Below are 15,756 nucleotides of genomic sequence, written 5' to 3' on the forward strand. Positions count from 1 at the left end.
CACATTCTGTGCCATTGCCCTCTTCTGGATGAAATAGCAAACCTGGCACTGCTTTTGTATATTTTTTTACTTCACAATAATTCTAGTGTGGGGACAGAAAACATATCTGTTGTTGTGGGGGGACAGAAAACATATCTATTTCCTTCATGAGCTGTAAATTTCAGGTGTCACAGTAATAGGCACTCACTCACAAACAGTCCACACATACATTACACCCTTTAAAAACAATGTCTTGTTCCTATTTCTTACTTTCTGAAAGTGGCAAATGCCAGCATCATAGTGTTGGTGTCTAATGTACAGAGAAAAAAATATCTTTCAGGAAAATAATTACCATGTGCTCATATTTGTGCTACTATGGCTTCTTCACCTCCAGCTTGAGTGCTGGCTTAATTGAAGCCTCGAGGCTCCTCATGTATATATTTGCTGTGACACCAGATGTGTCACATTCACAGTTCACAACATGGCTTTAGAGTTCAGTTTCAACTTATTTGTTGCAAACAGGGATTTGTGAGTGTAAGGAAGCTGTTTAGGAGAGGGTTTATACAATCAAAATTTCCCAGCCAGCATTAAAGATCTACATGACTGCAGCATTAGAAAGGTGAGGTTTGGTATTCCTAAAATCCCATGCTTGCTTTACATACAGTGGAAAGTAGGGAAACAATAGAATGGGAGAAAAGTTTACCTTCTGAGCTGTCCACATATCACTCCCAATAAACATATCTGTCCTCCCTGTTCATGGGGGCGTAGCCCTTTCCCTCTGTCCCAAAGGAAAAATGTCAGAAGGTTATTTAAATCCAGCAAAAATCCCCTGAAAGAGGCTGCCATAATTTGTCATCCTCTACCTAGTGCAAAATATATGGTCCATCCACGTGTTCCACTGTACAGCAAAAAAAAAAAAAAAAGGATAATAAATATGCCAAGAAAGGTTCTTGACTGTATTTTTTTTACTTTCTGTTTCACACAATAAAATAAAAAAAAAATAATAATAAAAAATCTGTGGATGGTTTGAATAAAACATCCTATATGCTTTCTTTTCCTCCTCAAAAGGCTGACAAAGAATATCTTGTCTGTCACATCCCTCCTGAAATGTCTTTCCTGGGACAGGCTAGAATAGGTATTTTTGGAAGCAACAGCGCTCTCAAGTATTGCTGGGTGGCTGGCCTTGGCAGCACATGTGTATACATAGATCAGACTGCTTGGATGCATGGCAAGCCAATACCTACTCTACAAGCAAACCTGAGCTTCCATGGATGTATTACAACTGAGCCTTTGCCAGTGGGTGTCACTAAAAATTAGCTGTAAGATATTTTATTTATTTATTTAATTTTTCCTAAAGGTGGCGGGGGGGGGGAACAAGAAAATCCGAATATTAAAAAAATCATTTTAGGACTTATTTTTGGCCCCAAGCCTTGTTTTGAATCCTTCCTATGGTCAAACAATGGCAATGAGATCAGAGCCAGGCATCTAGTGCCCTCTAATTACTTATCTGGACTGACGCTTGCAGTGAATAGCTGGTAGGAGGCCCAGATTGGATGGGAAATGATTTCGTTGAAGTATCCTGCATGGATTCCCCGGTGGTGGTGGCATGTTTCTTTATGGGCTTCCTACACTGCTCTCCCTCACGCAGTGGGGGAACGCCAGCCAGGTGACTCACCGAGGTTCTGCCCCATGTTTACTGCAACAGCCTTCTCCACTGGGACTTGGTTGCTGCGTGGATCCTGACTTTCCCAAGAGCAACTCAAAGGGCTAATTTTAAATTAACAAAAGCTTTGGAAGGCAAAGAGAGGGGAAGGGGGAGGGGGTTTTCTTGCAGGAGGAAAGAGATGGCAGAAATAGACTCCTTCCTTTTTCCTTTCTCTTGTCCAAGATAAGGAAACATCACAAGCTAAAGGCAATTTAAAAACAACTTAAAAGGCTGATAAAATTAGTTACAAGTATTCCACTGGCTGGACAATCGAGATATAGAGCAAGTCTTTACTCACAATTTTTTTAGGAAAAACTACCAGTGGTCATGGCAAAGGGGCAAAACCAATGAAAGACTTCATATTACATAATACCACAGGACCAGGTAATAAAAAAAAAGTGGTCCAGTAGTTGCAATACTGAGTTTTAATTTTTGCATTCCACTTAGGTCTCCAGCCAGTCTAGGTTTCCTCTGCAACTTTGATAAAGTCACTGCAGCTTTTCTGTGTCTCATAAGAAAATGATATCTGCATGAAGTTGACTAGGAACAACAAATGAAAGGTTATGAGCTTTGCTGAAATTATCATTATAGAATGAAAAGTTGTACCCAGGCCTTAAGAGGTCTCTCATACCCCAAAAATACAAGGCTGGAAAATTTCACTGGGTGAAATTTTTTCACAGGTGTTCCTGTTACTTTCCAGTTCATGGTCCAAGTTTCTAACTAATTGGTATAGCCTAAAATGTGTGAGCCCTGAAGACTGGTCCTGTAGATGATGAGATTTGCCTCTTGAGCATATGAAGACAAAAGCAGACTTTCAATGTGTCCCATGGAAAGCTAAAAGGCAACCGATCCACTCATTTGAAAGGGAAGCTGAATTCAGATACCTCAACATAACTAGGTTGTAGATATCCTTCTATAGTAGAACTGGAACATAATGAGCATAAATATTTAATCTTCAGAAAGCCTAAAAGGAGATGTCCTATACCATCTCAAAGACTTCATATTCCACTGCAACCAAAACACAAACTTTCAAATCCCTAAAAGGGTGAAGAAATTCATAATTAAACAGATAAAACTGAACATGATTTATGAATATTTATGGAGATTTATTGGACTGCTACAGCTTGGTGGTCCTTCTGTCAAAACTTGTAGCTCTGAAGCAGAGAAATGCCATCAGAAAATGGCATGAATGACTACTCAGTACTAGTAAAGGTTTTTGATGAAACTAAACCTAATATAGCCACACTAAATATTTAGATATTTAAATCCCGCTCATTTTATGTTTCTTGTCCACTGTCTTTTTGCTACTCTTATTGACAGTTTTCTCAGTAGGCTTTGGGTTGTATAGGGTTTGAGCCAATTTCTAAAGTCTGACAGGCCAACAAAGACATTCTATCCCTTGTGGTGAACATGAACCAAAACAGGTCAGCACTAACTTGGGGATATCTGTATAATGCTCCATTGCACTAAGTAAACATGTCTTTAATCTCTCTGTACCATCTGGAAAATAATATTTCTTTTATTTTTCCCTTTTGATTTTTTTTTTTTTTCTGTAGAGATTACAAGTATTAAAAGGCAAGCCCCTTCTCTTATTACACAAGTATAGCAAACAGGCCAGAAACTGTTCCTTGGCCCTGAAGGCAAGTGGTGTGATTCATCTCATGTCCATAAGGTTAAAATCTTTCTTCCATGTTAAAAAAGCAAGACCTCACCCACATTGCCTATGGGGAACAATCTCTGATCTGTTATATTATTTGAATCATTTCTGATAGTTGTCTGGAAAAGAGCAAAATGATACGGGGCAAAACTGTTCCAAGGAGCATGGTAACACTGCATCACTATGGAATATCGTAGGTCCAGCCATGGTCTTCTTTAATTTAGTAGATATACCCAATTTATGTGTACAAGTGCCCAAGACAAAGTACAACAAGGTTTAAAAAGGACTATAGGCATTATCATAAAAAGAAATGAAAACAGATTTTTCCAATTCACTTTTTGATTTTGCTTCTATTCATTCAAATCACTAGTCATGAACATCTCCCTGAAGGACAATACAGACCCAGAGGCAGCACATAGTCTCTACACAACCATTCCTGCAGCAGACAGTCTTGTGCACACCCAACCATTCTCTGATGGTTTTCTAGCTTTGGAAAATCAGCACAATATCTTACACCAGTGCTTGAGAGGAAAATGTCATTAAAGAACATGACTCTCTTGACAGAGCAACAGAGGTCTGTATTGCTTGGATTGATTATGGTGTATTCAGTTGTCATCTCTGAAACATGTGACTGAAAACAACAGCACTCACATAATCCTTCCCAAGGGTAGTGAGAAGGAACTACTGGTGTAACATGGCAAAAAAAGATTTCCAAATCTTGATTCTAATTTCCTAATTTTTTAGAAGAAATTGCTCATCTGCAGCTAATCATGTTTTTGCCTTTTTTAGTCTCCAAGAACAATATTTTTTAAGGTGCTCTTAATGAGCTGAACAGCCTCATAAAAGCTCACAAGAGACGGAGAGACTGTCAGAGACAAATCACTTTCTTTGATTAAGCCTCACAAGACCTTGGTACATTCTTAACTGAAAAGAACACAACAAAGATTGATCTTCCTCCCACTTAAATCAGTTGGACTTTTTCTCTAAGGTGGGATCAGATCCAGAACAGATTAATTAGAAATGTGTTTTGATAAAATGCTGTTATGTAGTATGAGGCGTGTAACCAGAAAAGGAGGAAACAGGAGATAAGTTAGGAAAACAGGAGAGACATAGCTGGTAGTGACTTCCAAAGGGAGAAGGGCCAGGAAAAGCTGAGGTAGTAGGTTTCTAAATGGAGGGCTCAGCAAGAAATACATGTAAGAAGGGAGATCCACACAACCTCACCCTCACCTCTCACGGCGGCTTAGACCTTTCTGGCTTGTGGCACACAGTGCCACAACCGCACCTACATTCTCAATAGCTTTGCCAGTAGATAAAGGCATTTATTCATAATGAAGTATTTCATGCACCTTGGCAGAAAACCACATAGTTGCTGAACAGTTGGGAAAAAGTTTTGTCAGAGAGTCTGTCTGAAGACTTGCCTGTAACACCTCTTGCTAGCTCTCTGTTAGGCTACATCTCAGATCTCAAATATAGTCAACCATTCCTCCAGCAGACATTCTTGTGCACTCCCAGAAATTCTCTGTTGGCTTTTCAGCTCTGGAAAATCAGCAAAAGAACAGACTTATAATTTGTTCTGCTTTTGCTATTTTGATGTCTTTAAATTATTATTTCTAATCTTTCTAAAAGAGCTCTCTACCCCAAACCCAAATGAAATTCCTAAAGTTCTTAAAGTCCTTTTACAGCAGATTCTTGCAGGTAATGTGGTTCTGATAGCAGCAAACTTCATAAACTGCTTTGTCAGAACTCACAACACAAAACCTTCTGCACTTCCAGGTGCAACCTTTGGGTTGTCTGCCAATGCATTTCTCACTTTCATTCTCTTCCTATTTCTGGAACCCAAATATTGTAGAGCGTAGATTTTGAATCACTTTAAGCCAAAACTGAAACTTCATTAAAGCGTTGTTCACATGTTATAGATTCAGATAGAGAAAAATATACCTTCCTTTCTGCTCTTTTTGAAAATAAATTGCTTTTGAACAAATGAAAACCCACTTAAATTTTCATCTGTACATTTTCTGGTGAAGAAAACATTGACAAACTTGAAATAACGTCTTCTTACATGTTTTCTTTCTTTGATACAACAGAGATTTGGCTAGGACAGAACATCAATCTGCCAGAATTATGCGGAAGGCGTAGGATTCGTGGTATTTCAGACCCAGTCAACACAATTAAGCAAGCTTTGTTCTATTTTGAATTCACATAACATGTCCATCACCTTAGAAGTAACTTCCAGAAAGTTTTGTTTTGTTTTAGTTTGTTTTGTTCTTAAACCATGCTAGTTCCAGGCTGATTTCCAGAATATTTAAGTTTCAAATCCAAATAAGAACTTCTAAGGAATTATCTGAGCTGAAACTCTAGGTCCTTAACAAGACTTACCTGTTAAGGAGAGAGATGTTCCTTGCACACAGAGCTCTGTTTAACTTCAGGTGTTGCTGTAAGACCTTCTTCTGTCACTGCAAGATTAATATTTTCAGTAGAATCTGACATCTCTGTGAAAGAAATAGAGCTGTAAGTTTCAACAACTGTGTCCAAGTTTGTTAAGCAAATGAGAAATAATATACCAAGACTTCTTATGTTTAAGCAGTGTTGATCTATGCCAATATATTAAAACAAACAAACAAACAAACAAACAAACAAACTCAATGTCTACACTAAAATATATATATATTACTCTTTGTTTTTATTAGTTTGTAAATTCATTGAAACCATATCTAACTCAGCCTTTTTAAAGATGTAATATCCCCAAAGCAAATTACATCTTCATTCTTAAGGGTCATAACTCAAAATTCCATCACTTTGGTGTAGAGCCAGGATTTTTGGAAGTTAAATTAAAAAAAAAAAAAAAAAAGATAATAATAATAATAATAATAATAAATATAATAATAATAAAAAAGAAAACCAAGCAAGCTTCATGTGAGTTCTCAACAGATGCAAACAATTTTAATAAAGCTAAACTTCAATCTGGGACCTAAACTTCAGCCTGGGACCTGAATGTCCAATTATTTTTATTTCATTTCCAATTTGTTTTGGAGCCTGTAAGGGATAAGAATGATTTGTGCCAGATACTAAAATGTACAGTTTAGACTGTGGTTGCTGAGTACTACTTATTCTACAATATCAGCAGAAAGATACAGAGAAGAAATAATTAGAAAGCATCTTCTGGGCTTGCTGTTCTCTCAGTTTCCAAATTCATTTATTTATGTATTTATTTAGGTAACCATTATGAATTTAAACATTATTTACCTGCTAACCCTTAATATTTCAAAATTCAAAAACTGCGTTACACATTTTCATACTGAGATATCTCAGGTGAGATGCTTATATATATAAGGGCAGGTAAACATTCAGGAAGAAAAACATTTTTGAAAATTAGATCACTTTGATGTGTATGTTTGAGCCCAGATTTTTAATTTTTTTTTTTTTTTTCCCTTCTGATGATTTAATTATGGCAAGAGCTCTTCTCTGGCATTTATCATGCACCAGAAGGATGTTTCCCCTTACAGTTTACAACAGAATATCTACAATATAGCCTAGAATCATAGAATCATAGAATATGGAAGAACCCACCAGGATCATCAAGTCCAACTCCCGTGTCCCTAAAGGACCACCGAAAAAACAGACCCTATGTCTGAGAGAACTGTCCAAACACTTCTTGAATTCTGTCAGGTTTATTATTTTCCAGAAATAATATTAGAAAAGTGGGAGACAGGATGTCTTGGGGATTCTAGTGTTAAAGCAAACTGTGTGACACATTTCTGCTTTCTTCTCAGTTCTTATTCTTACAGAATAAGCCAAGAGAGTGATTAACTACAGCAGATACAAACTAATGATTCTATTTGCTCCTTGGCATGCGAAGGCTCCAGGATTATCCACTCCACACAGTTTCCCTAAAAGGAGAGAAGGATAGTAGGCAATGCACTCTATAAATTGCTTCTCAGGGAATTTTAAGTGAGCGTTCACACAGTAATGATTCTCTTCGGCCTCCTTGTGCAGGGAAAGGCCCCATTTGCTCTGGCTCAAACTAATTTTTCACCACATTTGTCTTAGTAGGAGCGCCGCTTTTTTCACATCCCCATTTTCTGTTGAATCAGTGATTTGGTTGTTTCAGTTCCAAGTTTTCTTAATGTTTTCCTTTTTTTTTTTTTTTTTTTCTTTTTTTTCCTATGAACATTTGGTGAAGAGTCTTTTATTTGTGCTCAGGCTCCATGTCTTGACTCATTATTTTCACAAAATACACCTGGCTGATGACTTTGCATCTTTCCTTCTTTGGTAAAAACTGCCTGGATGTACCAATTTATTCTCAGTTGCAAAAGTTTTCACTCTAATTAACTGACACAGCGATTGTCTTGGGGTAGCTTATTCTTTAATCAATTGGACATAGTTTTTGACATCAAATGAATAGAATTTTTGTGTTTAAATCAAAGCTCTGTTTTGTCTAGAAACCTGTAACTGCTTATCCAGTTACTCCATCTGTCCATACAATCATTTGTGTGGGGAAATGTATGTCATTGATCACGATCTTCATTTTAGCACTGACACTGCACCATGACTATAAAAGCAAATGGAGCTGAACCAGGCTAGCCCAACGGATTAAGTAATCACGCAGAGTCTTTTGACTTCAGTTACCTTACACAATATTTTATTTATATTTTATCTATATTTGATTTATTCTGTGCTTTGGGAGCTATCGAATTTGCCATGGCAAATTCAGCATTTTGTATGGCAAAACTTTTTTTTTTTTTTCTTTCTCTTTCTCTTTCTCTTTCTCTTTCTCTTTCTCTTTCTCTTTCTCTTTCTCTTTCTCTTTCTCTTTCTCTTTCTCTTTCTCTTTCTCTTTCTCTTTCTCTTTCTCTTTCTCTTTCTCTTTCTCTTCTTTCTTGAGTTCATTGAATTATTCATTTTTGAAACCAAATCATATTGATGGCAAAGGGAATATAAGTTCACCCTTTTGATGGGTTACCGAACTTTAAAAATTGAGTTATTTTCCTTCATTCATTTTCACATCTTTTTTTTTTTTTTTTCCCTCAAGAAAATGTATGGGTAAATCAACTTTATTAAGTGGGTCATTAGAAATATATGTGAATATAAGGTTTTTCTATTAATTACTGTACAAGGCTTATGTCAATATTGACTGGAGGTGTTTAAGATAAAATGATATTGATTATTATATTTAAAAGCAACTCTGTAGTTCTCTCATACAAATTTTCTCATACAAATGTTCACTTTCTAATTTTGCAATATCCACTCAAATTCACATGGTAATTTCTTTTGATTTTGCAAAGAAATCCTTAGTGCTGAAGTATGAAGATGCCAGTTTTATTCTCAAACTCCATTTTGTTAGGAAACAGGGATAGAAAAATATAATTTATTCAATAAAGATTTTCCTAACTATCCTTAGGAGTATCAGGGCAGAAATAAACATACACAACAATTGGATGGTGGTACCCTGTATGTCCTTGATTTCAAGTCATCTTCTTTTGTCTTTGAATTTCCCTTTACTTTATTCTAATCATATGATTTGCTGTTTTATTTAAATATCTATAATTAAATATATATTGCATCATATTTTTCTTTTAGTTTCAAATATTGAGGTGCAGGCAGGAAGATTTTATTATTCACTTTCAGTTTTGCTCATTTATTTTTTACACATAGCAGTATTTAACTAAATATTCTACATGGATGTAACTCTGCTTATGCCAAAACATTTACTGAAAGTTACTGACCAAACCCAATCAAAGTATACTTCATTTGTTTGTTTCAAAAAGGGTTCTGAATCAGTACTGTGGAACTGTGTAAAAATTTCTGAGATCTACTCATTTTCTCACTATCAGGAGATGCTCCAGTGTTTTAAGCAAATGAAGTTTGGTCAAAGCTGTTCTTTTTGTAACTTACAGTGATGAGGGATTGTTAGAAGAGTTTATCCTCCTTGAGCCCCTTGGGTATAGAGGGGTTGATGAACAAAACGATTGATTTTGTGTGCTATGACTCTTAGCACAATTGCTTGTTTTTATCTACTTATGTTTTCATATTCAAACTTATGTCTACTTATGTCTTCATATTTAATTTCAGACTCCTTTTCTCTTGCCTTCTTCCCTAAGCTCAATAAACTGTGACTTTTCACCAAATATTAATAAATTAATAACAAATTTTGGTGTCATGTACAGCACAGATGCATTCAGAAAACATACACAACCTGAAGTGGGGATGCCACAGGCTGTTATTTTGGGGTAAACCAGCCATTTCATACTTTTGCTTTGGAGAATGTTAGGAGCATTCATGGCTCTCACTCCTAATTTATAAAAGGGCAACTACAGCAAGGCTTAGTTTATTTGTTATAGTAGCAATCAATTTGGCACATTCTGGCACTGTCACTGAAAGCAGAAGAAAGTCACCAGAGGCCGTTTCCTACACACTGCACTGGAATTGTTCAAAAATCTCATCTGGAAAACAGCCGTTGAGGCCTGAGATCCTAAAGGGCTTCTCTTGCGTAAATGACACTGATCATGATGCTGGAAAAAGTAGTTAAACTCTCTTGGAAGCCAGAAAATAAACTTTGGTTTTGTAGTTTTACATATATATATATATACAAATATGTATATATACACATATTGCTGAATCTTCTGCCTAGAGGGTCTAATGTCTAATTTCAGGGTTGAGATCTACTCGTCATCATCTGGATATTAAGATGTTAGACTCCTGTGTCTGAGGTAGTCATTTTCAGCACAATTAATGATCACTGGAGAAAAGGACACTTTTAGAAATGGATTTGTGTTTTCCTAAAGTAGCTCTTAAAGCCAGGTCAGGAGGAAGCATCTGTTCATCTATCCATAAATGAAATGTAGTTTATAGACTGAATGACATGTTTAGATGTAACATTTCATGCTTAAATTGAAAAGTGACGGTTTCCACCTCAGGAGGACAATATCATTTAGTGAAATTATACTATTCAGCATAAAGGGTGCTCCAGATCAGACCATCATTTCACACACCTGCCTACACTTACACCTCAAGATAATCACGTCTTTCCTGAGGGCATGAAAAAGCAAAGCTCTTTCCCTCATTTTGCTCCATTTTTTATGCGAAGGAAAATGGACTAATGCTGCAGTAAAATAAATGTATTTGTACTTAGCCTGAAGAGACACTTGTTTTAAAACATAATGTAATGAGTTGTGTTCTTTGGGCATGTCAAATGAGTATCGAGGAGAGTCTAAACTACACAGCAAACCTGGTGCAGCAAGCTAGCAGTGATTACAAGAAACATAATAGCCCTTTTTTTTTTTTTTTTTTTTTTTTGGCTTGCAAAGTGATCAAATCTTCTGGAGGACTATCACTTTCCCTACCTAAACATGTTGCTTTGTTTCACCAGTTGGTTTCTCTTTTCACACTTAAAAATATGATTTGCAGACGTACATAGCCAAACAACTGGTCATGAGTATAAGAACCTTTCTAGGAAATCATAATCAGGATGGCTTTTTCCTTCAAAAAAAAAAGCATTTTCAAAATCCATAGAAATAAACTGAAAAGCACAAGCCACAGATGAAAATAAAGGTCATAAGCTGGTAAACAGAAAGTGAGCATGTCTAAGCCGAAACTATTTCTGAAATTGAAGAACAGAAGACAGCAAACATGCATATACAACAAGAACATGGGCAGTGTTCACTTTGGATTTTGATCATCAAGTAAAATTATCCATGATATAAAGACAATTCGTTGGGGCTTTGGTTAACCACATACTGATCGTTCTCCTTGGGTAGCTCCAGGAGTCAGGTTGCTCCTTTGGCACTAATTACATTGTTGGGTTTCCTGCACCTGGGTTTCCTTGACTTCTTGAGGAGCTTTTCTGGTTATGGTGATTAGCTCTTTATTGTGTACACTAACAGACGATGACAACACCTACCTGCTGCCCAGTTTATTGCTCTTTCAGCATGACACCAGCCTGATTTTCCCACCTTCTCATCATTCCCTTCTGTTTCCCATTGCGCAGACTTCATTAAGTTCCCAAGTGCAACGAGTACATCTCATTATACTCTTCCTTCCAGCCAGCCAATATCAATCAGCAGCTTCCACTCATATGTGTCTGTGAAGGTTTTGAGATCTTATAAAACTCTTCCTGAAATAAAACTGCTGTCGATTTATTATTGTATGCTTTTCCCTTTGGCTCTGTCCCCCCAATTAAAACACTACTCTTTCCTCTGGGTTTCCTTCTCATTCACTCTAAGTCAAAGACATATGATGGACAGCCTTCAATGGCCCCATTCATGTTCCTACTCACAGCTCCTTTCCCTGGAAGACACACCAAACCAGCTGGTGAAATATCTTTTCCACAGCATTGTGAGATACCAGGGCAAGAATGGAGAGAACGGTGAAAAAGAGAAAAAATTTTGCTTTATAAAGTAGATACGGTAGATATTGCAGATTGGTTTCACAGCAAAGAAGAAATCGTTTTTTAGCAGGGTCCACACAAAATATTTTCCCTTTCCCAAATCTACTAACAAACATGAGAGTACATATCTCTTCCTTGTGGACTCATTCCAGCAGCCACAGAGACTACACAACCATTCTTCTGCCCCCAGGACTGATGACAATCAGAGGAACAGGCAAATGAAAGATTCATCTCCCACAGCGTATCATAAAATTTAGCAAAACCCCAGCATACCTTCCCCAAAGCTAATGCTCTGAAGACCCTAACAAGAATATTTTGTTCAGTCTCTGTGTTACCAGCCATTCTAGGGCATAGTTTTTCCATTTCCATGGCTGGAGATGGAGCCTGTGGGGAGTAATTAGATACTTTGCTGGATAGTCTAAACTCTTTGATGCTTTATTAGAGCAGAAACTATTCTCTGAAGGTGTGGAAATGATAAAACTCAACTAAGTTAGAGGATTTACGCAGTCTGAAGACCTGGCCCTGTGTTTTACCTTGGCCTTTCCAGCATGCTCATTTAATTTAACCCAAGGCCGTGAATTAAAATAAAAAACAACAATTCATGCCTGGTTACATTTGTGCTTGTAACCTACGCCTGTCCGATCAGGAGTTGGACAGGACAAAGCACAATGCACTTCCTTGCTTTTATTGCTCTCATTCACTTCATGTCATGCCAAAGAAGGTTGATTTAGGAAGTTCGAGTAATTAACTGCTGATGTTTTTGACTGCTGTTCCCAAGAGACTTACAATGACTTGTAATGGTTGTTCTGTAGGAAACTCTTTCTGGAACGATTGTAGATAACACATATTCTCTGCATGGCTTTTCTTTTATTTGATTATATTTTTAAGCAAGAAACATAATTTTTCCTTTAAGCAAAAGTCACCTGTTCCATGCATCCTTGAAAACTGATAAATCACTCTTCTGTTCTCAAACCATACTGACATTTTGCTGTCAGAGTCCACAAAAGAAAGAGGGTTCCTAATTCACTGTTACACGTTAGATATAGGATATGTAAATTGGACAAAACAAACAAGGAGTAAAAAAGTATGCTGTCTTTATATTTTAAGTTACAGAGACCCTTTCATGGCTCTTAGAGGTTGAGAAAATTCAAAGGATGAAGCAGAGGGGCAATGGGTATTTGGGGAGCACAGGTTATCAGAAGAATTTAAATATGCATTAGTTCAGAGGAGAGTAACAGCTCCTAACATGGTCTGATGGCTCTTTGGTCTCACTCTTCAGGATGCTTCCTTGTACTTCTAACTCTGTGTTTTGCTGAAAATAAACAGATGCCTTAAAACTGCCCTATAAAACCTAATAAATTGTATCCAAAATTAAATGTGTATATAATTTATTTTTCTGTGCCCTCTGCTATTCATGCACACACATTTCTGAAAGCATATAGCATACAGCCAAACACCTATTTTCTCTCTTACATGAGTAAATATTTGGTTACCCATAGCTATACCTCATACGGTAGAAAAGGAACTTCACTTCAAATTTTCACCTCCAAGTTTATATATTCACCTGCTACTGACATTGAAAACTCCTGAAAAAGAATGCCGATAAAAGCAGAGCAGACTCTAACATGCACTCAAATTCATATTTGTCCTATCTGCAAACTGGAATCATAACTTTAAACCAAGTGGGTTGTTTCTTACAAAAACTGACCTTACCAAGAGTGACTCAGGAAGGATATTGTGCGTGATAGGAATTCAGCCCTGAGTAGGATGTCAGTTGTAATAAAACTGTTCTGTATTGAAGTGCTCATAAAAGACCTACTTTCTTCACACGCCATGTAACGCCAGTACAAAGCATTATTCATTTGTCACACTATCCAGGATTGATAGTCCCAATTTACTACTGTGATATTTTTGACTTTTACTTCTGTTAACTAAATGTAAACACCATTTGACAGTAGATTTGAAATTATATCAACAACATATTATAGCTGTTTAAAAACATGAATACAGGGATGTATTGTAGCAGTGAAATGCTAAGTTGCATTTACTCAGACAAAATGCAATAGCATGCCGGACTGTTATTTTCCATGTGAGATAAATAATCATACTGAGAATGCTAAAAACAGTATTCAGCTGATTGGCATTTGGTATGAGTTTGGTTTTTAATGTATTTTTCTCTTGAATTTAATGTTCAATAAAGTAAACATTGTATAGACCTAAAACTGCATCTCAAAGAAGAAAAAAACCTAAGTATTACAAAAATCGCTGAATCCCGATCTCCTGTTTTTCTAGACTAAAATGATTTGTAGCATTTTCCAGGTTCAATTTTTAAGGTGGCTATATATAAATATTTATGTATATTTATATATTTATTTATTTATTGGGTTTATAACAATATTTTATTCCATCCTCATTTTTGGTGGTTCCACCTTTAAAGTTTAGGTTTTCATACCTACCAAAATGTCACCCATGCGAGCCATGTCATGCACAGAGCTGAGTAAGGCTGCTCAGTAACTCTGTGATCTTCAGCTGCAGTTTTAACTTCTCTTTGAAAATAACCATGCGGAAACCTGGGCGTCCTCAGGGAACTGTGCCACACAGATCAGCGCAGGTGGAGACTGTGGACCACTCCCTTCACTTAGCCAGAAAATGTATTTATCCATGCTATAATGATCCTGAATTCAAGATCTAGAGACCTTGGCTTATATCCACAGCACTTACCAACCAAGTATATCTCATCAAAAGGTATGTTTGCGGAATGCAACTTTTGACCTCATATTTTTTTGTGTATTTTACAGAGAGGAGCTAAACAGTATATATATATTTGTTTTTGTTACACATTCTTTGCTACTGTTTTGTCAATGAATAAATATTTGCTGAATTCCAGAGCATTGGAGTATTTTTATAAATGCCCAGAATACTTCTTAGATTAATCTGGAAGTCCTTGCCAAGTGATAAGATAATGATAAAAAAGTAAGGAGAACACCCACACAAGGTATGGATTTATTTATTTATTTATTTATTTATTTATTTATTTAAAAATCAGGATTTAGGATTGTAACACAATCTTAGTGCTGTTGTACAACAAATCTGTGCTTGGAAGACCTCACATCCAGGACACCTTCCAGGTATCAACTTTGAGATACAAAATATATTCTCCAATCACTGGCAAAATCCTGCTGCTAACTCCTATGATTTCTTTCAAAAAGAGATGTTTCTCTAGTTCACAGCTAAAACCCGCACAGTAAGACAGAGGTAAGAACAGTGCAGCAGCCAGGAGGAATCTCTAACCATTCATCTTATTCACACATTTTGTCAATTATATGGATCTGTAAACACATTCTTCTTTCCTGTCTTTATCATTCACACACAGTGGGATTAATTTGACCTAGTCATACTAGCCTCTGTAGTCAGTTTAATCCATGGAGATCCAGCCAGAAGCAGTCAAGGAAGTGAAAACTGAAATTAATTTCATCCTACAGTAGGCTCCTAAAAGAAGTCAGGTGACTCATGCTCATACAGTGCCTATGTCTCACCAGTGACTGTAAAAATAGTCCTGGGTCATGAGCTTACAAGGAGAGATATCTACCCTGTAGACACCTCTGACTAGATTAGATGGATCCTACCTGAGATTCACAGATGAGACTAAACATTCTACAGCAGGAAGTCACTTCAGGAGAATAGCTATTGCCAAAAATAATTGGCAATGTTGGAAGATTTTGGTTTGGGATGACCACTATCAAACACATCAAATACCTTTATTTTGAGATTGTGGATGCTTATCACCTTTATAGGCACTAGTACATCAAGCAACCAAAACATGCTACAAATATCTTCAAGTAAGCAATACATGGATCAGCTGCAGAAATTAAATGTGTTACATCTGAGCCCATTAGCTTTGTTGCATCTCTACCAATTAGCTTCCACAATAGAAAGCATTTAGCTTCAGAACCATATTAATGTCACGATCCTGTTCCCTGATTTACTAGTTCTGGGTGTGTGGATCTGGTCCATGCACAGGACTGCCTC

Source organism: Netta rufina (assembly GCF_964035555.1).
Source record: "Netta rufina genome assembly, chromosome: 2".
In the NCBI taxonomy this organism is placed as follows: Eukaryota; Metazoa; Chordata; class Aves; order Anseriformes; family Anatidae; genus Netta; species Netta rufina.